The sequence below is a fragment of the Callorhinus ursinus genome, unplaced genomic scaffold (assembly GCF_003265705.2).
Source record: "Callorhinus ursinus isolate GAN/ISIS: 27379988/994484 unplaced genomic scaffold, GSC_fseal_2.0 scaffold51, whole genome shotgun sequence".
Lineage (NCBI taxonomy): Eukaryota > Metazoa > Chordata > Mammalia > Carnivora > Otariidae > Callorhinus > Callorhinus ursinus.
In genome coordinates, this window is record NW_027397113.1 from 3373408 (window position 1) to 3396268 (window position 22861).

At 42.6% G+C, this 22861-nt stretch overlaps 1 protein-coding gene across 21 annotated transcripts in view; it reads right to left on the reverse strand.

Moving 5' to 3' along the window:
* PPP6R3 (protein phosphatase 6 regulatory subunit 3) overlaps positions 1 to 22861 on the reverse strand; it is a 139184-nt gene that overhangs the window by 78357 nt on the left and 37966 nt on the right. For 20 of the 21 annotated variants that reach the window (XM_025878418.2, XM_073883368.1, XM_025878417.2 and 17 more), the window contains exon 2: positions 15331 to 15481. The gene's annotated coding sequence lies outside the window, so the exon portion shown is untranslated. Of the gene's footprint in view, positions 1 to 15330; positions 15482 to 19645; positions 19691 to 22861 lie in introns of all 21 variants that reach the window. The other variant, XM_073883359.1, reaches the window with a different exon arrangement.

Here is a 22861-nt window from a genome sequence, read left to right on the forward strand (position 1 = left end):
TGCACACTAAGAATGGTTTAGATATTTTTTTTAAACATTTTTATTTTTAAAGGGTTGTTTTAGGGAAAGAGAAGAAGAGAAGAATGTGTGACAGAGACCAAATGTGGCCTGCAGAGCCTGAAATATTTACTACCTGGTCCTTTACAGAAGTTGTTTAGCGTCCCTGGCTCAGGAGGAAAGCAGGTTCCCACTAACTCTATCTCCCCCCCCCCTTATCTCTGAGACTACATGGGTGTCCACCCTGGGCCTTCGCAGCCCACCCAGCAGGGTGCGGTCACAGGGTGCTGGGCCAGATATCTAGAGACCCATTCTCCTTTCCCTAGGGGCTTACGAAGACCACGTTCCCAACTTCTTGGGCAAGTAGCTATTGCCACATGACAATGTCTTCCCAGGTGTGCCATAAACTATAAAAACCTCCATGTGCTCTCCTCTGCATCTGGCTGGATGCCCAAGACAAAAAAGGCTCTCAGGGATGGCAGAGCCAAAAAAAAAGGAAGGTGCCTCCACATCCCCAAATCACCACCTGGAAGAAAGTTGCCCGCCAACCTCAGAGCCTGCTGTGTTACGATGAACCATCACACACCTGGTCTTTGTGTTCCAGCAGTATGTCCTACCTGACCAGCCAGCTCCTCTAAACCCAGAGCCTGTGACTTCTTACTTTATTATACTTATTTAAGACAAGAACAGGAATTTTTTAGCAACTGTTTAAAAAATGCCTAAGTCCTTTCATTTTCCACCATCCTGAATTAGAATAGCATTTTTTAAATCAGAACACTTTGAAATATACATTTCCACAGTGCAATTTCTTTAAACTGGGTACGTTACAAACTTAAAAATAAAATAAAACCACAGTAGACTCCTTAAGCAAACATTATGTATTTTATCTTTTGGCCAAACAGCAAGTTGACTGGAAATGAATGGCATCAGTAAATTAGTTACCCTAGTTTCTATTTGTGTCCTCTGAAGTAGAAACAAGCTAGGTATGAACAGTTACAAAGTTCAACCAGGGCCCTGTGATAAAATGGGAGTCCTTTCAAAAATACAACTAAGATACTCAGAAAAACTGAAAGGAGCCAGCACCTCAACACAAAACTGTATTTATTTACTATAAATACACTTTAAAATTCGTATCCTGGCTATACCTGAATAGGATTTAGGGATAAAAGGGGAAACAATTTCTTACAGTAAACCAAATCACAGACTTTTCTATTAAGACAAAGAGGGAAATGGTAAATGAAACCAAACTATCTTTCTTCAAAATCCTAGAGTTGTTTCGTTTCTTTGGGTTTTGTTTTAGATTTTTACTTATCTATTTGAGAGAAAGAGAGAGCACGTGCACACGTGCGCACGTGCACACGCCTGCACGATGGGGAAGAGCAGAGGGGGAGGGAGAGAGAGCCTTAAGCAGACTCTGCACTGAGTGCGGAGCCCAACATGGGCTCCATCTCACGACTCTGAGATCATGACCTGAGCCAAAACCAAGAGTTGGATGCCCAACCAACTGTGCCACCCAGGCGCCCCCTTAGAATTGTTTTATAAATTGGATTATGTAGCTTGCAAGCAGGGTTTTCTCTAAAAGAGCTGAAGGTCAGGTAGGCGGGTCACAGGGTAGTTGACCTGTCAGCTTGCTGCAGACGGCCTCTACTGTGCTCTGCACTCCCCAGAACCCAAGACATGGGTAAAAACGACCATCTTACATGCACAAAACGGGACCAAAGGATCCATAAACCACTTTAATTAAAGTTCCTCTAAGACTATTGAAATAGCTTCCTTCTTGGAAGCAAAATCTGGGCCCTTGGTACCTTTATTTCAAAGCAGTTAAGCAGCAACATTTTGTTTCTGGGAGAAAAGGTGCCACGGTGTCTGTGACACAGGAACTAGTACAGTCATGTGCTTAAATTCTTTGTAAAAGGTAGGAGAGCATCAGACTCTCCGAAGAATTTTCCAGGGTGCCGCCAGCATGGTATATTAATGGGGGCCCAACTATGGTATAAGTAAATCACCTACAACCACTTGCTTTCATCAAATCAACAGCATTTCCTCCCCAGCCTTGTGAGGACTTTAAGCATCTAAGCAGACCTGGATTCCCAGGCCGGCTCCACTACTGGCCGGCCCCGAAGCCTGGGGAAAGTGGCTTTACCTCTCTTACATCTCAGTACCCTCACCACGCAGACTGGTTGTGAGAGTCGCTGGGAATGGCCTGGCACGGGAGCTGGACCACACAGGCACCGCGGCAATGGGAAGCGCTTGTGCAATAAGCATGCCCCCCACACAAGCGTGGGAGGTTTAAACCAGTGCTCCCAAATGTTCCTGGGCATAGGAAACACCTAGGAGTCTTGATAAAACACAGTCACAAATTCAGATGCAGTAAACCAGGGATCAGGCCGGAGATTCTGTCTCTAGCAAGTTCCCAGATGCTGCTGCTACTCTTGCCCTGGATTTAAACTATTGTTGATCATTTGCAACAAACTGCAACAAAGCATATTCAAAATAATTACATAACCATGAGAAACAGAGAAAAGCATATGATGCAAATATGTGACTATGTTATTTATTTCAGAAACTCCCTGTGGACAAGCTGGTATTAGAGGGTTTTTGCTCACGGTAACAGATATAGAATTTAACATACTGTATCACTTTCTAACAGGAGCCCAGACAAAATGACAGGACAAACACCGGTAAAGATAAACTAGTCGCACTCTGAAAGGAGAAACTGCTGATTGTCCTGCCTACAAATGACAGAAGCAAACTGAGGGAACAACAAAGAGTGTTAATGAATTTAAAATTCAAACCCTCCTATTCCTAAGAACTGTGCCTAAAGTTAGCAATGTTCTGTCCCAGAAGGAGAAGCTCTACTCCATAAAAGCCCCACCACACACTACTGTTAACTGTGGAACACCTGCACGCAGGGCTGGCTGGGCCCAGGGCAAAATATTCAAAGATTCAAAAACAGATTCCAAGATTATTAAGCATTTCTGAGCTTATGAAGAACAGCTGAGCATGAAAGCAAACACTTCTGGGCATGGGGCCCTGAGACCACATGGGTGGCACATGCATGAAGACAGCCTGTCCACACCCTGTCATCACTGGCCCCATTGGAATCACCAAGATCCCATGGCCTAAGTGAATATTTGCTAACGTCAGCTCTTCCAGTTTCATAGCTGCAGTCCCCTCAATATACGGAGTACAAGCTACAACGGGAGAAGGAGTAGCTGACGTCCAAGACAACACAAAGGAGGAGACTTAATCTACACACTGTTATTAATTTTTCATATTTTTTCTATTTATGCGTGTGACGAAGGGAATATTCGTAATAGATTTTTCATGATCTCAAACAAAGGTGTACAAGCATGTACCGTGGGAGTTCAGACCCCCGTGCACCTCAGCAGGTGCACTCCTCTGAAGGCCCCTGGCTCCCCACTGCTAGAACAGAGCGGACTCCGCCTACCGGCTAACATGGCCCTGCCCAAAAGAAACAGTACACGAGCCACAATAAGAGACACATGTAAGTTTAAATTTTCTGTTTTTTAAAGACTTTATTTATTTAAGAGAGAGAGACACAGCGAGAGAGGGAACACAAGCAGGGGGAGTGGGAGAGGGAGAAGCAGGCTCTCCGCTGAACAGGGAGCTCGAAGTGGGGCTCGATCCCAGGACTCCGGGATCATGACCTGAGCCGAAGGCAGATGCTTAACGACTGAGCCACCCAGGCACCCCAAGTTTAAATTTTCTAGCAGCCACATCAAAAAAGTAAAAGAAACTGGCTATGTTAATGTTAATAGCATATTTTATTTAACTTTATACATCCAAACATTATTATTTCAACATGTAATTCTTTTGGTACGAAGTCTTCAAAATCTGGGTGTATTTTACACTTAGAGCACATCTCAATTTGGGCCACAGCCGCATTTCATGCTTCAGAGTCATATGTGGCCAGTGGGTGCTCTCCTGGACAAAACAGTTCTAATTATATATGACTACAATTATGATTCAGAGTTTCTCCCTTGGTACTAAAATAACCACCCTCCCCCCAATCTCCTTCCACAGCCAAAGTTAACAGTTAACCACCTTTTCCACACAGGGCCAATGTGGGGTTGGTGAGGACAGATTATGGGCCACGTTTTCCCTTTCTTCTAATGTAAACATACACAAGAAATCATGTTTATTCTTACATATATAAAGTAACTTGTACAGTCTTCAACTTAAAAAAGGAAGTCACAAGAAAACTAGAACTGTTTTTTAGCCTCTAATATTTAGAAATATTTGTAGGAATAAAAGGGAAGTTTTCCCATCCTTCACCTTGAAACAATGAAGGGCTAGAATCAGGAGGGCCACCAAGCGGCTCACTACTGGTTTCGATATACCCTGCCAAATTGTAAAACAGGCACATGTCTCTGGGAATTTCATTTTCTAAGCTAACTCAAAAATATTATAGGGGCACCTGGGTGGCTCAGTTGGTTGGGTGTCTGACTCCTGCTTTTAGCTCAGTTCATGATCTCATAGGTCATGGGATGGAACCCCACACTGGGCTCTGTGCTCAGCCAGGAGTCTACTTGAAAATTCTCTCTCCCTCTCCCCACTCTCTAAAATGTATAAATAAATCTTTTTAAAAAATATAAAGAAGAAAAAAATGCCTAGGTCCCTCAAATACATTGGGAAACAATGTTTCATCAATTAAAAAGAAAAAATAAAAAGGCCAGGAGACTCCCCATCATCTTGGAGTAAACTGAACCTTCACCGCCCCCATTTAGATTGAAAACAACTTACTTATTCCAGGAGCAGCAGACATAGTTACTCCATACCTCTAGTCAAGTTTACAAGCAACCTGGGAACAGGCTGTATTGGGCAAATCGAGCTGCTGAAAGGCTGCACATACTGGCTCACGTACTGTACTGCCAGCATCCAGACACCTGGAGTGGGTGTCAGCATCCAGCACACCCCTGGGCTTGGATGCAGGTATTCGAGGAACTTGGTTGGGCAGCGCCTGACAAGACCCAAATGGGGAAGTGCTGGGCTCAAGAAGGGTGGGTGGTTGCTCATTTAGTACACTGAAAGCTGCATGCCACAAGAAGGAGCCAGGGAGCAAAGGACCTCCAAATAGGAGCATGCAGTGTCACTCTAAAGGGAGGTCACTTCTGTGCTGTATGTTAACGATAAACTTCCTCCTCACAGCAAAGCTGAATGCCTAGGCAAATGTTCTAATTTTACATGAAGAGGCAAAAACATGGAACACAAAAGTAACAGCTGGACTCTGAGGGCAGCTCTCACTCAGTACCAAGGGAAAAGATCACAAAGGACTGGAATGGGTCCACCCAGTAGCTGCTTCTCCATTTCCTACAGGTGCCCTTCCCCAGCCCCCACCCAAAGACTAGAGTAATTAAAGATCAGCATGCCTACTAGAGATAAGTATTTCCTTAGAGGAAAGGCCACACAAACTCTCAGCCAGTTTCTTTGTATTTGCTTTGCAACTGCTTCTTCCAAAGAATATGTCAAAGACAATCACATTTCTACCTCCCAGATATTCCAGAATCGTTTTCAGTTTTACTTTGTAATTTATTTGATATTTCAGCTTTTCTTTGAGAGTGATAAAGCAGTCAATTCCATTTAGTATGTGTTTCATTAATCAGCAGGTACTTTAATACAGGAATAATACGATAAATGGTCCCTACCGCATGAAAAATAAAATAAAACTGGAAAAAAAAAAAAAAAAAAGAAAAGAAAACACAGAGAATGAAAGGTATCAACTCCAAGCCTGTTCCACAGAAAGGGAGCTCAAGAGAGGGGATTGTGACCAGAAAGATTTCCTTATACATGAGGCCCAAAATACAGGTAGGGTTCAATAGGTGATGCTATAGCAAAAAGAATTCCAGGCCAGCAGACATAGGCCTGCAAGCACAGAGAACAAGACAGAAATTTCCAGTAGCTTCAGGAAATTCATAGCAGGGAGAAGGCCCTCATAACAAGAAGAGTCGTTCAGAAGGCGCAAGGATAAGCTTAGGCGTCAAGACCTGGTCTCAAAGGGCCCTGCAAGAATACAGTACAGAAGCAGAGAGACAGAACCAGTGAGTTTTAATTGAGATAAACACACTGTAAAGTATCTACAGTAAAAAGGAAGCAACATATTTTAATAACACATGGAAAGAAACAATCCTGAGCACAAGCAGAGGAAAGCGACATAGAGGAGATGACATTTAAGCCCTGGCAGACACACTTTCAACAGAGGCTGGACTCCTACAGAGGCCAAGAGAGGGACAGGTCTAACCTGTTCTGGGTATGGCCAAGTGTTTGCGGGTGACTGAAATATGGGGCAGGCAGGGGGTGCTAAAGACAAGGCATGAAGGTGGGACAGAGCAGGAACTGGCAATACACCAAGACATAAGCTGTGGAGTCAGGAAGACAGGGCAAATGAGCAGCAAGGTCCGATGTGTACTTTACATACGAACTGTCCACAATGCAATGGATGTACCGGACAGAGAGAAGCCTAAAAAGGGAGCAACCCATCTCCGGAAACCAAGGGATCCCCTGAGAGATTTCCCACTAAACTACCATTCCTCCTCCAACATCAACCATGATTCTGTCTCTTCAAAGCCCGATTTTCATTTTTCTTTAATCCTGGCTATACTTTGTGGTATCAGATGACAAAAATTTATGGTTTGCCTTTGGAATTCTGAGCTGCCTGGGAAATACACAGCCCTGAGAAAGCAACCGTCACCCCCACACTGGAGCTAACTCCAAATCCAGCACTCAGATGCTATGGGCAGGGAGCATGCTGCAATCTCATCACCCACTTCACCTTTACAATAAAAAAGCCAACTGTCAACCAAGGAAAATCCAGTCTTACTTCTGTCACCTGGTCTGCATTAAAGCAAGTACTGTGTTCCTGTACAAACTGTCATTATTAAAACTCAAATGTATATGAACTTCTATGCATAATTTCCACAATTTCAAAAACTTCCAGTCCAAGAATATGTAAAGCATAATATTTTACTAAGAACAAGTTTTGTGGGTCTTTTCAAAATGAGACTGAGGGGTTGGGAAGAAAAAAGACAAGTAATGAGGGGGACACAATGGTAACCAAGTTCTTGCCAGAGGCCTTGCCAGAGATCAAAGGAATGAAGGCAAGGAAAATCCAGCCGCATCTAGGTGGGGGGGGGGGCATGTGGGGGGGGGGGGGGCGTGTGTGTATGTGTGCGCGCGCACGCACGCGTGAGCACATGCATGCAAACAAGCAAGTTGTAAGAGATAATATCAAAGTCACATCAGAGAATTCTTATGGGATCTAACAGCAGATTTTCCATCTCGAGCCCCAGGAGTCTCCGAATCTCTGAAACCAGGTAGAAGAGTCAACAAATCACAGTCAAACATTAGAAAACAGCAACATATAACTGGACAGCAAGAGGGCCGGTTGCTCTCTTCCCCGATGCTGCCTGTGAAGGTCACCACCTTCTATCCAGCATCACGGTTGCCCTCAGACCTCTGGGGAAGCCCAAGACCGTTAAAAAGAGGACCAGTAAGTTCATCCAGCACCAATCAGACTGATATGTCAAAATTAAATGCAACTGGCAGAAACCCAGAGGCACTGACAGTAGGGTGTACGGAAGAGTCAAGGACCAGCTTTTGATGCCCAACACTAATTACAGGAACAACAAGAAGACAAAGCACACGCAGCCCAGCGGCTTCCAGAAGTTCCTAGTCCACAATGTCAAGGAGCTTGAAGTGCTGCTGATGTGCAACAAAGCTCATTGTGCAGAGATTGCTCACAATGTCTCCTCCAAGAACCACAAAGCCACTGTACAAAGAGCAGCCCAGCTGGCCATCAGAGTCACCAATCCCAATGCGAGGCTGCGCAGTGAAGAAAATGATTAGACAGCTCATGTGCACATTGTATGTGTTCATAAAACCATAAAACTACAAAAAACAAACAAACAAAGAGGGGCAGCAGTTACCTGGCACAGCACAGAACAGTTTTTAAGTCTGTAACTATAGAGGGTAGCCCCACAAGGAAAGCCGTGGCAGAACTGAGGCCTGAGCTAGAACGAACTGCTACAGTGTAGAAAGAAGCAGGTCCAGAGACCTCATCATGAAGTCATATTATGATGTGACTAATAAGCAAAGCAACCTCAGAATGAAGTCACAGATGAATCCTGTCTAGGACCATGGAAGATCTAATCCCACGGTAGCCTTCCGGGATAGATCACCCTTTGCCAGGCGACACCACACCCTGTTCTGGGGAGGAGGAAGAGACTGCCCACCACATGGCACCTAAAGAGATGACCAGGCAAAAGGCCTCATCACTTGGGGGATAAAATACCTAGCTTTGCATATCTTAAAGCTCTTTTATAATATCATGTATAGCTCCCAAACACAAAGTAAGAGCCAGCGAGTGAAAAAATACAGATTATGTGTGAGCAGAAGCAGGAACTCGTTAAAGATCAGGCTAAAGGTTACGGCCATGAATACTGCAAGCCCTGAGGCTGGGAGAACTTTGGCCAAAGCCTGGATGATCTTCTCTGACAGTATCCTTCAGGAAAGGAAGGCAATACTAAAATGACTGCCGTGCTGTTTTATAAATCTCTTCTCAAGTCCATTTGATATAAAAGGCATGGCTTCATCTGGGCGGATGTGGAGCCTCAACAGGAACATGAAAGGATTATACAACCTTCCAGATGTTTACTGGGTAAACATAATTCTCTACTCCTCTGGCAACTCAAGCAAGACAGCAATAAAGGACAGAGAAAAAGAAAAAATGCCAAAAAATGTAGGAAAAGACAGAAAATAGAGAAATAATACAGAAAGTCCAACATCCAAGTAAAATAAGTTTTAGAAGAACATATTACAATCCACAACCACCTGCCTCATCAAAAAACAAAACAAAACAAAAAAAACTCCTCCGAGTGTACAGAATAGGACTCTCCCCCCTAGAACATACACATCCTATCACAGTGAGTCGGGGAACAGACCTCTAAGGTACAGTGTGAAATTCCATAGTATCAGAGATAAAGACAGTATCTCAACTTTTCTAGTGAGGAAAATATACTCAAGCAAGGACTGAAACTCAGAATGGTATCAGCTTCCTCAACAGCAATTCTAGAAAAGAGCATTTTCAGACATGGAAGGTCAGAAAGATTTATTCACACTTTCTCAAAAAGCTACTAGAAAATGGGCTCCACCAAAGTACTGCAATAAGCCAGCAGGGGCACCTGGCTGGCTCAGTCAGTTGAACACTCAACTCTCAATCTCAGGGTTGTGGGTTCAAGCCCCAAGTTGGGAGTAGAAAGTACTTAAAAATAAAATCTTAAAAAAAAAAAGCATGGCAATAAGCCACGAGAGGAAGACATGGACTACATGGAACTAGGGATCCCACATGTTGAGAAGCAAAGACAACTCTCAGAAGAAAAGTAAGGGGGGACCCCTGCTACTTACACAGAAAGTCAAGAGGAATCTGCCCAGGGTGAGGCACGCATGAGGCAGAGAGCTCTGAAAAGGATGTGTCCACACAGGAGATCTATGTGCCAGATGACTGTGACCACGCTGTGCAGAATTTTACTAATTAAGTCAGAGACCTAGGGAATAATTCACCAAAATATATGTACTTTTATACTGATTTTAACCAAAGTTGTGCTTTAACTACGTTGGAAGATGGGGGAGGGAAAGAAGCTATGCATATGTAAAAGCTAAACCTTCATCTTCATTGTTAGAAGTCAGCTAGATTAGAAACAGCTACCTACAGGCACACAACTCAAACCCTGAAGGAAGTAAATATAAAACTAAGAGATAAAGGTAGTGGCCCCTAGTAATTAATTAAGGGATGAGGACGAGAAAGGACAGGAAAGATGGAGCAGATGATTGTTATTTTTTGCTGTAAATCTTGTGGTACTGTTTGGCTTTTTAAACTATGCACCTATATAAACTATGCACCCAAGTACGATAAGATATTATGAAAGGCAAGAAAACAGGAGAGCGCTTGGTCCAACCCCCGGCACACACTTAACAAGGGCTCTACGAATGGAGGCTCAGTCTGAAATCAAGACACTGTGAAAGATTAGCTAACCTGCCCAGTCATATGGAAAGATAGGAAGTAGGTGCATACACATAAGAACCTGTGTACAAAAAAGCAAACAAAGAAAGAGAACAAGCCAATCAGCCAACCGACAGCAAAAACCACGATGGTACCTCTTCACGGTGGTACCTCTTCACGATGGTACCTCTTCACGATGGTACCTCTTCACGTCTAGGTCCCCTTTTCACCCCATTCTTTCTACCATCGGCATGTGAGCCAACCCCAGAGCCCTGGGGCACCTGGGGGTACAGTAATGAAGCTGTCAAATCTAGTCTGCCGCCTATTTTTATACAGCCCCCGAGCAAAGAATGATCTTTGTATTTTTAACGGGGGGGGGGGGTGTCAGAAGAATGCTATTCCATGACTTGTGAAAATTCTTTGAAATTCAGAGTCTTCCTGAAATACAGCCACACCATACATTTACATCTAGTCTCTGGCGGCTGTCACACGACGAAAGCAGAGCTGAGGGTGACAGAAACCACATGTGGCGGTACACTCATCACTCTGCGCTGCGGCTCTGCTGGATGCCTTCCGGATCACAATGACACAGTCGTTAACTCCACGGTGCCTCGAGGGCCACATGTTGAACTGCGACATTTTATTGTATTATTATCCTTGGATCCCCAACATATCAAAACAAGAAAAGAAAAACTGGACTTGGACTGCTGTGCCTGTAAGACCCAGCGGGGTGGGGATGCTTGTGTCACGGAATCAGATGGCAAGGTGCCGTGTCTCCACGCAAGCACACCGCACCGGGGCTGGGAGACCGCACCATGCATGCCCACCTCCACACCACGCGGTGGCCACAGTACTCCCGACTCACAGGCACGCTCGCGTCAGAAGCATTTAAACATTTTCACTGGATCATCTCCTAAGAGGAGAACTTCTTCACAAAAATAAAAGATGAAAATGAAACTTCAAGCAAAGCTGGTCTCCAAGTAGCTCGTTAGCCAAGCGCCGAGGAAGCCAGTGAATTTTCCTTTGGATTCTTCAGTTCACAGATACGGCCGATGCAGCTCAGCTGGTGTTCGAGGCATTTGAAATGATGACAAACGAGTCTTTATGAATAGCCCACATCAAACAGCCACAGGCCGAGGGTTTTCAGAGATGCAGAGTGAAGATGAAGTCACTACAGCCGCGCAGGAGAGTCCGCTGTAACATGTTACAGCTGATGGCGGTAAAATTATGTGTAGAGCAAAAAACGCCCTAATTGGACAAATTTACCAAACTTGTGGAAATGTACTGTTCAATGCTTATGCTTTTTATCTTCATCAGCAGCTCCTTCGAAAGGTTCTTTAAATTCCTGTGTTACTGAACCAGTAATGTCAACAGTGAACTTTACTTACTCTCTCAGACTTTCTATCACACGCAAGCTACATAATGGCTTATCAAGCGTTAATGTTTTTGGAACTTTTTGAGCCCAGGGCCAAGACTGAAATTTTTCTGAATGAGAGGAACAACCCTCAACCACAACTACTGAACAATGAATGGCTCTGGAAATTGGCCTTTGCTGACGTCTTGATGTTTCTTAGTGAATTCAACCTAAAACTGCAAGGCTAACCAGCACTGATCCGCAAACCTGCTGTGGTAAGGTCATTTCAATACTAACTTTGTTAGGCTAATAAATTCAAGTTGCTTCATACACTTCCCATGCTGTCAGAACTTAAAACTGAAGTGAGATCTCTGTTCCCATACAAATTTGCAGTGGGCACATTTTCTGAGCTCAAACTACTGTTAAAAAGCATTTTTAATGCAAATGTAAATGAAATTTTCCTATTGCAAATTTCATACAGCTATACAAATGAGGATTTTCCTAACCGTCAACTGGAAGTAATTAATCTACAATGTAATGACCCTCTAAAAGGCAAACACCTAGAGAAGAATCTAAAAGAATTCTATAAATGCCTTCCAAGTGATGAATACAGATGCTTGTAGACTGGTATTAGAATGTGGCAGCACCTATCTGTGTAAAAAGACATTTTCAAAGATGAAATATGTAAAATCTCATTACAGATCAGCATTAGTAGATTAGATGAACATTTGCAACAGAATTTGAGAGGGGGAACTCTGGCTATGAACACCATTTAGGTGAAATGTTATCCCCCTAGAAAAAGAATTCCATTCTTCTCATTAGCAGATCTGTATTACAGAATACTGGATTCAAGTATTTTTTTATATTTTTAATTTCATCAATAAAATCTGTGAATATTTGCTCTCTTGTTATATGAATACCTATATAATATCCTCTTTTTTGCCTCTTGGTCTGCAAAACCTAAAATATTTCCTATCTGGGCCTTGACAAGCTCTGGTCTAAAGGACCCTATATTTAAAACGCTGCTCCTCTCCGGGCATCCTTCTCCACTGGTTCCAGGACTCCTGGAGACTAACGGGTAACTTCTTAAAGAGTTCACCCGGCATCAGACAGCATCTGATGAGCAGAGGAAGTCAAAAAAGAAACAGGAGGAATACAGCTAATGGTAAGGAACTGTTCTGTAATTTGTCACAGCTAAGAGTCTTCTTCAGCAAAGAAAAACAAAATAAAACTAAAAGAGAGAGAGAGAGAGTAAGGGAGAAGTCCTAAAAATGTTATCCTGAAAAATGTCTCTGAAATTTTAGCCCTACCACTAAACAATTAATGATACCTATTATGTAAAAAGTACTAAAGATATAAAGTAGGGGGTGCTTGGGCGGCTCAGTTGGTTAAGCGTCTGCCTTCGGCTCAGGTCATGATCCCAGGGTCCTGGGACTGAGTCCTGTGTCGGGCTCCCTGCTCGGCGGGGAGCCTGCTTCTCCCTCTCCTTCTGCCCCTTCCCCCACTTGTGCTCTCTCTGTCAAATATATAAATAAAATCTTAAAAAAAAAAAGATATAAAGTAGAAGTCAAAACTCCTTGCTCATGGAATACTCAAATCTACTCAAAGAGAAAAAATAATCCTAAAACAATTTAGAATCTAAGAGTTCACAAAGTTGTGGCCACAGAGGAACTGGAACAATACCGAAAGGTTTGACAAAAAAGGTAGACAAAGAGCTGAGCCCTAGCAAAAAGGGAATCAAATACAAAGAATAATAATAAAACCCTACGATGGAGGGTGGACAAAATGGGTGAAGGGGGTTAAAAGGTAGACTTCAAGTTATAAAGTAAGTCATGAAATATAACGTACAGGGGCACCTGGGTGGCTCAGTCCGTTAAGTGTCTGCCTTTGGCTCAGGTCATGATCTCAGGGTCCTGGGATTGAGCCCCGCATCGGGCTCCCTGCTCAGCGTGGAGCCTGCTTCTGCTTCTGCCTCTGTTGCTCCCCCTGACTGTGCTCTCTCTCTCAAATAGATAAAATCTTAAAAAAAAAAAAAAAAAAAGGAAATGTAATGTATAACATTGTGACTATAATAATAATACTGAATTGTATATTTGAAAGTTGTTATGAGAGATCTTAAAAGTTCCCATTACAGGGGCGTCTGGGTGGCTTTGTCGGGTAAGCATTCGACTCTTGATTTAAAAAAAAAAAAAAAAAGATTCTATTTATTTATTTGAGACAAAGAGTGTGTGTGCAGGCACGCATGTGAACTGGGGGGAGGGGGACGACAACAGAGGGAGCGGGAGGAGGAGGAGGAGAATCCCAAGCAGACCTCCAGCCGAGCATGGAGCCCCATACAGGGCTCGAGATCATGACCCAAGCTGAAACCGAGAGCCGGATGTTGAACTGACTGAGACACCCGGATGCCCCTGACTCTTGATTTTGGCTCAGGTCATGATCTCAGGGTTATGATATCAAGCCCCGTGTCGGGCTCTACACCGGGCATGGAACCTGCTTAAGATTCTCTCTCTCCCTCTCCCTTTGCCCCTCTCCACTTCCTCTTTAAAAAAAAGTTCCCACTACAAGAAAAAAATGTAACTATGTGATGATGAGTATCGACTTGACCTACTGTGGTGATCATTTCAAAATATATAACAAATATAGAATCACTATGTTGTGCACCTGAAACTCACATGTTTTATGTCAATTATATCTCAATTTTTTATAGGTTATGTGTGGCATTATAGAAACAGCTTTAAAAATCATTCTTTGAACTCTAGTGTCCCAACAGAAAAGTGGGTAAGTTACAATTTACAGACAACACTCCAATAAACATAAAAAAGATGTCCAACCTGTAAGATAATCAGCTGAATTCAAGCTGGAGGTTTCTGCGGGTCCTGTCACCCTCAGCTCTAAACCGGCTGATGAAAAAGGCAAAGTAACAGTTCATGTGCATCATAAACTGCCTTCTTTATTATCAGTGGGCCTGATGGTCAGACCCCAGTTCTAAGTACATGGTCCTGACCTTCTCAAACCTAAACCCTCGACTTGGGCTGAATTCTCCACACAGCCAAGCAGGTGGGAAATGGAAGAGGCTTTACCCACAGGGTTAGAATGTAGCCCTGGAAAGAGAAGGAACAATGGGGGGACCAAAGAAAAAAAAAAAAGGCCCCAAGAGGTAAAGCTTCAGTCTGTAAGCACAGAGGGGGGCCAGAAGGTCGGAAGGTGGAGGAGAGTCATTCATGAGGGGCTGAAGGAGAAACTGCCCTGGGACGAGCAGCAGAGACCCGCTACAGCACCCTAACTAGATTATCTCCTGAGATAACAAAGCCTGAACCATAGATGATTAAGTGGTTTATGCCCACCTTCTCCTCAACACACAATGGAGCAAATGAAGATGGATTAAAAGTGTGTCCTGTCCCCCAAAGACCCGACTGGGCCACTTTCTGAAGTGCCAACTGTGAAATATGTAAAGTCAACCTCTGGTCTTTAAGAGAAAGTTTCAGTGAAGAGGTCTAAAATGATAGCAATTAGGACTCGAAAGGAGTCAGATGGTTGGCTAAAAGCCAGAGATGGCCTCTGGCTGGTGTAAAACAAAAACAAAACAATCTCAAGCTCAATCTCTCTCACACGCCTTTGCACACATGCACTTTTAGGTGGCCTAGAGGCAGCACCTGAGTCTCCATGAGCAGCCTTTCTCTGTGTGCTCCTTCAGCTTGCTGGGCCTGGCTTATCCTTGGGACCCAGATCAACCCCCCTAGGAAATGAGGAATCCCACAGATGGGGTGCTGCAGATTGCAAAACATGCCAGAGCAAACTACAGAGGCTGCTATTTAACTTCCTAAAAATACCACAGTGCCCCAGAACCATACTGTACCTGGTCTAGCCCTGGTCGACCTAGACTCCAGGGTCTCACAACAGAACATTGCTTTCCTTGATGAAACTCATGGAAGGAAACTCCTGATACTCTTAATGGTCTTACCTTTCAACCAAGTTTAAAAATTAAAAGAAATGTTTTCTTCTCTGTGGCTCCTTGCCCATTACAGGTTATCCTGGTAACAGTTGTCTTCCAATTCACTGCATTAGCAGATTAGCCAGAGCAAAGTAGGATGTGGAAGCAAACAGAAGCTCTCCTATAAAGAAAAAAGAGCATATGTTCACAGCATATTCTGTTTTGGTCTGATGACAGCTGCCATTAAAGATACCGGTTGAGGGTCCTGATTCACACAGAACTGCACCTCAGAAGATTGAAAAGTTCTAGTTAACTGAAATTTTTTCCATGTGAAAACAGGAAAGAAAGGCACGGTCATCCCCTACCTCAGCTTTTATCCTACACTAAACAATAACCCAGAAATAGAGACACCATAATAGCACTATCAGTGAATAAATAAGAAAAACATACATATTCTTATCTTTATCTTATAAAAACATCAATGATATTCTTATCCAACACAGAGCTGACTGTAATGGCACCATACTTTAAAATACTAAATCAAATTTGAAAAGTAGCCAAGTAGCCCTATGTAATACCTCTAAATACCATAACTTTCACCAGGAAATGTAAGCAGAGTACTGAGGTCACTGAAGTACTAACTATAGCCAAATTCTGTCTCTAATGTCAACACTACACATGAAAGGACTATAAACCATCTTCCCAGGCACTTCACTGATAACACTGCAAAAAAAGTCTCAAACTATAGACAATATGCTATTTAGAAATCCTGTAAGAATGCAGTCTACAAAGCATCTCAAAACATATGCTGTTCATTGGATGCATTTCTTCCATAAAACTCACTACGCTGAAGTCAGTGTTTTCCGTCAAATAAGATAATAAATAGAAACAATGCTGACTGCTTGTTAAAAGAATAAAATGAATCAACCAAAACGGTAACAAACCCAGGTTAAGAAAAGATGATTTAATTCTAAACACTTTACCAAATGCTTTCTGAACATACACTTGCAAAAGTGTAATTGATCATTTAAATTTTTGCTTTAAATTACAAGAGATCATGTGCCACCACCACGTGCTACTAGAGTCCTCAGACACATGACTAAGTGTTGCAGGTAATTCTAGCCCCATTCCAACCGTTCTGTGTGCTCAGGGTTCCAGATCCTTTTAAGAATCTGATGAATTTACATGTTCCACAAAATGCACACTTGTGCACACACACACACACACACACACACACACACACACACAATTTAGCATTTAAATTTGAGTGGTTGTAGGACCCTCAGAGATGATCCGCAACTGTTTCTTCTCGTTGCCAAGACCACCCACTGCCCCCACTTGTAGGCAGGTCACAGGCTCCCAGCAGAGTTGGACCAACTGCCTGCCTCACCATGCCACACACTCCCATCCAGGGAAGCAAAAAGAAAAAGCAGTTATTAAATGTGCTCACAGCATTATGAACCTGGGTGCTTATTAAATAGTAACAAGTATGCTGAGACTTAATCCACTTTTCTGGAATAGGGACTCTGTATAATTGCTCATACTCTTTTTCACTTAGATTAATAAGGGAAAAGAGTGGGTCTATAATACTGATGGTAAGAAGTATCATAATTCTAAAGTGTGAGAATATGAGAAACAAGACCAAACAATGGAAAACAGAATGGAACAGTGCCTGAATGCAGTACTGGACTACTGAGTAAAGAGTGTATATTGAATACACACTGAAATGCCTCTAGATCTACAGTAAAAAGACTATTTGGGTTGTTTTGCGTTTTTAAAGACACAATCCACAAAGACCAGGAGAAGGCAACAAAATTGGAAAGGTGCTGGAAGGGAGCAAAAGGAGTATTGGCTGAAAAAGTTATTCACTGAACACTTAGATCCCTAAATAATCCTCACCCTCTCCCACCCCTGCCGGCCCGGCCGAAGACAGGACGGCGAGCCGTGAAAGCAGGACTCTGCACTGGGAGAGCCCAGCAGCTGCCACCCCAACGACAGAGGGACTGTGTGAACTGCAGAAAAAATGCTGAGACACAGGCACAACCCACTGCCCACCCCAGCTGTAGCCAGATTCTCCTACCCGGCTCTGACATTCCCAGCCAGGCTGAAAACAAGAATGTCTTCAGAGTGAGCTAACTGACCTTGAGAAAAAAGAACCTGAAAATACTGACACTGGGGACTTCCCAACCAAAGAAGCACTGCTAGTCACTGTGCTGGAAAGTTCATAGCCAATGAGCCCCTCCCATGATGGGAGCCTCCAATCTACCACTTTTAAAAACTAGTATTTTTTTTTTTTAATTTTTCATCACAAATTTGCTGAACAGCTGCAAGGGAGCACAAGAAACTTCCACTAAGCCTTCCCCTAGACTCACAACGGATCACTGTGTCACTTCTGCTTGAGTACCCCCCCCCACAAACACCCCAAACACCTGAGAGTTACTGCAGATCACTGACCTTCCCGCCAAACAGTTCACTGCGTATTTCCTAAAAACAAGGACACTAATTCACACAACCACAGTACATATGTCAAAGTCAGGAATTTAACACGGTCCTTGTTTGACTATGGATGAAATAATTCATATACCAATTCTGCCAAGTGTTCTATAATGCCCTTCGTGGCAATCTCCCTCACCTACATCCAGGATCCTGTGTCCTAGCTCCTTCATTTCCTTCTGTCCAAAACAGTTCTCCATCATTTCTTTGTCTTTCATTTCACTAATATTTTTGAGGAATACAGCATATGCACTCCCGGCAGGAATAAATGAAGTTTTGCTGTTCCTAGAGTATCACAAAGAGGACGTCCATTTGTCCTATTATTGGTAAGCACATTTCAATCACCTGGTTAAGATGATATGTGCTATGTATCTCCACCGTAAAATAACCACTTTTCCGTGAGTAATCAAGGAGTAAGTAATCTGTGGGAAGATATTTTGAGATTATGTTCTTAAACATTCACTCAGTAGTCGTACTACCCACTGACAGTTTTGTCTGAATCAACTGTTCTCTGATGGTTATGAAGTGATGGTTTTTTTGTAGGTCTACTGTTCCTTCCTCCATTAGATGACATTCTAACTTTAGTACGGTATGCACCCTTCTCCCCACTCATCCCTTAATTCCTCAACAGTATGGACTCAAAGACTTTTATTTATTAACGCCATTATCCACTCTGATGCTCAAGCTGTCCCACATTCAGCCAGTGAGAGTCCCTTCAAGCAGACTCCTGTGTGCTTTTCATACTTTCTGAGCACTTCCTTATTTTCTGGCATAACAACATGTTCCAGATTCATCTTGAACATTCTCTACCCCAGCTCTGAAATCATCCATTTTTCCAAGGAGGCCTGGTTCTTTTAGTGGAGAATGTAATGTAGAAATGAAGATCTGAGAGCCAAGGACGTTCATAGACAGCAGAGAAAGCTGGGAAAGCTGGTAATTTCATATAATTCAACTTTGTGTGCTGTGGGTACGTACCCCTGACTTTTAAACTGAAGGAAAACCAAAGATCACCAGATATCTCAGGAAAGCCACTATCATGAAAAGTCAAGGGCAAAACAAATAGAAAAATACAAGCTGGAGGAAGCATTACAAAAAAAAAAAAGAACATGTAAAAATAATAATTGATATCCTCAGAAAGGTAACACAGCCACTAAACAAACAACAGAATACTATTTAAAAGGGCACAGAAAATAATTAACAGACTAATGCAGAAGGAAAATGATTTCCAACTATCAATCAAGTAGTACACAGAAAGAAACACAAAGTCAAAAGGTTTACCTCCTACACAACTTATTCGGAGAAGATGCTGAGGAGAGAGACTGTGCCCCACTACCAGAGGGGAAGCCACAAAGAAGACAAGAGAGAAAGGCAGGAAGAAGCGCCAGGATCCCGGGAGACAACTGTGCTCCCACCAGGGAAGGCGGACAGGGCAGACTGGAGCAGGGAAAGAGTTCTTCAAAAAGATAAAGCTGATGGAATACCTGAACATGTAACTGACTAAAAGTCTGAGGCTAAAGTGGTGATTAATATTTTTTTTAAAAAGTAATGGGGCACCTGGCTGGCTCAGTCAGTGGAGCATATGATGCTTGATCTCAGGGGCAGAGTTCGCGAGCCCCATGTTGGGTGTAGAGATTACCCAAACAAACAAATAAAATTTTTGTTAAAAGTGATACACTTCCAAGGAAAACCAAGTTGTTTAGGAAAAGTATTTGTAATTCACCACTTAACATATAAATATAAATGCAGGGTCATAATGATAAAACTATTGATTTAACCACAACTGCAGTAAAATTATCTTGGAAGGATGGGGAAGTTAGAATGTGGGAGGGGAGGAGAGAGAGCTAATCCCTACCTTCTGTATCTTTTCACAACAGGAAATCAGTAGATACGCTTGAAACTAAAAAAAAAAAAAAAAAAAAAAAAAATCAGCATACAAGCATGTGAGTATGAACTCTTCAAATATGCTCTTCAGATATAGGGAGGTAAATATATATATTTTTTTAATTGGTTAAAGGAGTTCAAAGAATTACACTGGCCTTCAGGAAAAGGGAAAAGAGGGTGGGGAGGCTAAGGAAGGCTGTTTATCTCATCCAACCTCCTAGAACTAGCTCACTCTTAACTGCAGATGTGTAACACTTCGACAAAAAAATTTCTTTAATAAATTGTTAAGAAGAAGGCTAAACTGGGAAAAGGTATTAAACGTTGAGAACAGACAGCTATAACATCAGCAACTCATTAGCTCTGGACTTGAGGCTTCTACCTGAGTATCCATCCATTCCTTCATCTATGAAATAAGAGTTGGACTACTTAACTCTAAACATTCTTCCTGCTTCAATAATTTATGAACCTAATATAAAAATGAAGTAATCTAGGCTTTAAATATGGTGCCAGTGGCTACAGACATTAGTCGATTAAATTACAGAAAGAATTAAGCAGGACTAGGTGAAAGAATAATTGGAGAGACAAGTAAAATGGAGGGGGGTGGTGAAATTTGCTTAAAGCCTCGGGGTACTGAGAGGCTGCTGCTGGTGAGGGAGGAGTTAGACGCGCACTGTTTAGGGAATGAAGACAGAGAGCTCCTGATCCCAGCCTGGAAAGAATTTAATACTGACAGTATCCAGACGAACTATGACACGAGACCATGGGAAAAAAAGCTAAGTAAGCCAAAGAGATGTTTGCTTTGAAAGTTAAAATACAGAGATGATGGTGGAATCCACGAGGATGATGAAAGGTGCTTCCCTCTCAAAAAGGGGGGAACCCTCCCCAGGTATTTAACTTGTAGGAAATCTGAGTTTCACATCATAAGAAAAGGGCCTGGCCAGAGAGCAGAGTACTGAAAAAGTGGGAGCAACAGCACAGTGTATGGAGCTAAAGGAGGAAAAGTAGGGATTTACTAGTAAATAACAGAATGTTGGTGTTCTAGTCTATTCAGGCCACTGTAACAGAATACCATACTGGTGGGCTTATAAACAAGAGAAATTTATTTCTCACAGTTCTAGAGACTGGAAAAGTCCAAGATCACAGCATCTGCAGATTCAGTGTGTGGTGAGGACCTGCTTCCTGGTTCATCCACAGCTGTCTTTTTGCTGTGTACTCACATGGCAGAAAGGGGCCAGCAAATCTCTAGGGTCTCTTATATCCCATTCACAAAGGCTCCACCCTCATGGTCTAATCCACCTCCCAAAGGTCCCCCCACACCAACACCATCACACTGATGAGGTGTGAGTATTATTTTCAACATACAGATCTTGAGCAGAGACACAAACATTGAGTCTATAGCAGTTAGTATCTTCAACATACAGATCTTGAGGCGGGACATAAACATTCAGTCTATAGCAGTTGGTATCAGAGGAAATGGATCCAGAGGGGCCCCTTCAAAAAAGGAAATCAAGGGGCGCTGGGTGGCTGAGTCGTTAAGCGTCTGCCTTCGGCTCAGGTCATGATCCCAGGGTGCTGGGTTTGAGCCCCGCGTTGGGCTCCCTGCTCTGTGGGGAACCTGCTTCTCCCTCTCCCACTCCCCCTGCTTGTGTTCCCTCTCTCGCTGTGTCTCTCTCTGTCAAATAAATATCTGATTTAAAAAAGAGATAATAATACACTTTTATATTTATTTTTGCCAACCTTTCCTTAAAGGAGCCACACTTTCTTCAATAGCCATACAACCGAACCCTATCACAAAGCATCTCCACTTTCAATACTATGACCAAAGCCAATAAGGAAAGGCAAGAATATAACTATAAAATACCAGTCAGAGGAGCAACCTGGGTGGCTCAGTCCTTAAGCGTCTGCCTTAGGCTCAGGTCATGGTCCCAGGGTCCTGGGATCGAGCCCCGCATCGGGCTCCCTGCTCGGCGGGAAGCCTGCTTCTCCCTCTCCCGCTCCCCCTGCTTGTGTTCCCTCTCTCACTGTGTCTCTCTCTGTCAAATAAATAAATAAAATCTTTAAAAAAAAAATACCAGTCAGAAATGAGGACTGGTTTAGCCTAAAACAGTGAAAAAAACAGATTCTCAACTCAACAGTATCTAAATGTGCGCTTGCTTAATCACAGAATTTGAGAAGAGCAAGAATGAACATCTACGCTTACAAATCCGTTGTGCTAGTTATACAACAGCTTTCAATCCCCTTAGGTACGAATTCCTATTTTACAGCTGAGGATAATAAGAAAGAACTTATTCCATATAAACCTTATGTGAACTAGGTTTTGGGGTTTTTTTTGTTTTTTTTTTTTTTTAACTCATCTTAGGAAAAAAGGCAATAAAAATCTCTGTGCTGTCATGTAAATTCCAAGATATTCCTCACTGATGCAAATTCACAAGAGGAAGCCGTAGCTATTACAGAACATACAAGAAAGCATTTTCTCCTTGTATCATACATCAGGCACAAACAATCAACGCCTTCTTAATTACAGACAGGTGGTAGAGCCCAAAGCCTGAACACATAAAAGCAAGTAACTCTACTTCTTACTAACATCAGGAAGCCCCCAGGTAGGCCAGCTCCATCAGAGCAGCATTTTAATATGGATCTTGATCCCATTTTTGCAAGTATTCTCACTCATGTTCTCCAAAACATCCAAGTCCAAAGAGATGGGATATAAAGAGATAGGAAAATAATCCATCTCTTTGAGGTCTCGTTCACAATTTTATCCTTAACGTCTAGCACACTGTGAAGAACAATTTAAAAAATCCACAAAATTTTTAATAGAAAAATCATCAAAAATGAGCACACAACTCATAACTGGGAGAAAAAACCTAAATAAACAATTTGGATGACTTCAGAGGCATCTTTCAACAAAAATTTAAACATATATTTGCATGTAAATATTTATATTTACATACAAATATCCACATATATAATTCAGCTAACTTCAGAAACACCAATCATTTTTAATACAAGCCATGGCAAGAACTCCAAGACTTTTAAATTATTAATAAAAAAATCACTATACCGGGATGCCTGGGTGGCTCAGTTGGTTAAGTGTCTGCCTTCGGCTTAGGTCATGATCCCAGGGTCCTGGGATCAAGTCCCACGTTGGGTTCCTTGAGCAGCAGGGAGCCTGCCTCTCCCTCCCCTG